General features: G+C 33.7%; 2 protein-coding genes across 5 annotated transcripts in view; both read right to left on the bottom strand.

Moving 5' to 3' along the window:
• Positions 1-726, bottom strand: part of LOC106869724 (toll-like receptor 13) — a 231,605-nt gene that overhangs the window by 214,892 nt on the left and 15,987 nt on the right. The gene's annotated exons all lie outside the window — the stretch shown is intronic.
• LOC106869735 (toll-like receptor 13) overlaps positions 1-726 on the bottom strand; it is an 11,139-nt gene that overhangs the window by 5,413 nt on the left and 5,000 nt on the right. The window lies entirely within an intron of this gene.

Raw genomic sequence — 726 nt, 5'->3', positions numbered from 1 at the left:
TATATATATATACATATATATATATACACACACACACACACACACACACACACACACATATATATATATATATATATTAATAACAATATTTAACAAAAACATCTCTAAATGACGGCCTGGCCGTCTACCAAGCAAATGGGAAACAGTAATTGAAGTAGATGGTGAATATGCTCCGGAATAATCATCTAAAGATATTTTTGTTACATGTTGTTCAATAAAATTTGTTGAGAAAAGCCGCAATAATTATACACCAACCCAATATATACATATATTTGTAGCTGAGCGTGAGTGTCTGTGTGTATATGTGATTTTACAAACACGTATCAATACTTATGCGTATAAATACATACATAATCAAACATACAATAATCCCTAGCCATATCGCAGTCCACCAATGGCGCACTTAATACATCGCGGGTCACCTATCGCGCAGTCAGTACATCGCGGATTTTTCTGGTTAATAGATGCAAATTTATATCGCTGACCCCTCTGTATATCGCCGGTTTCTGCGGCGGATAGGTATTTATATTCTTTAGATTTTAATTATTTCTGTGATAAAATAAGCATTTTCGCACCTAAAAATTAACAAATCAATGAATAAAGATACAGTACAGTGCTGCACTGTATGACACATTAATTAAAATATATTAAAAGAAAATACGTAGCGTACCGTAGTTGATTATACAGAGAATCGCATATACTGTATGGAAAACGGAACACGGGGGG

The sequence above is a fragment of the Octopus bimaculoides genome, chromosome 3 (genome assembly GCF_001194135.2).
Source record: "Octopus bimaculoides isolate UCB-OBI-ISO-001 chromosome 3, ASM119413v2, whole genome shotgun sequence".
Classification (NCBI taxonomy): domain Eukaryota; kingdom Metazoa; phylum Mollusca; class Cephalopoda; order Octopoda; family Octopodidae; genus Octopus; species Octopus bimaculoides.
This window is presented reverse-complemented; position numbering and strand designations above follow the sequence as displayed.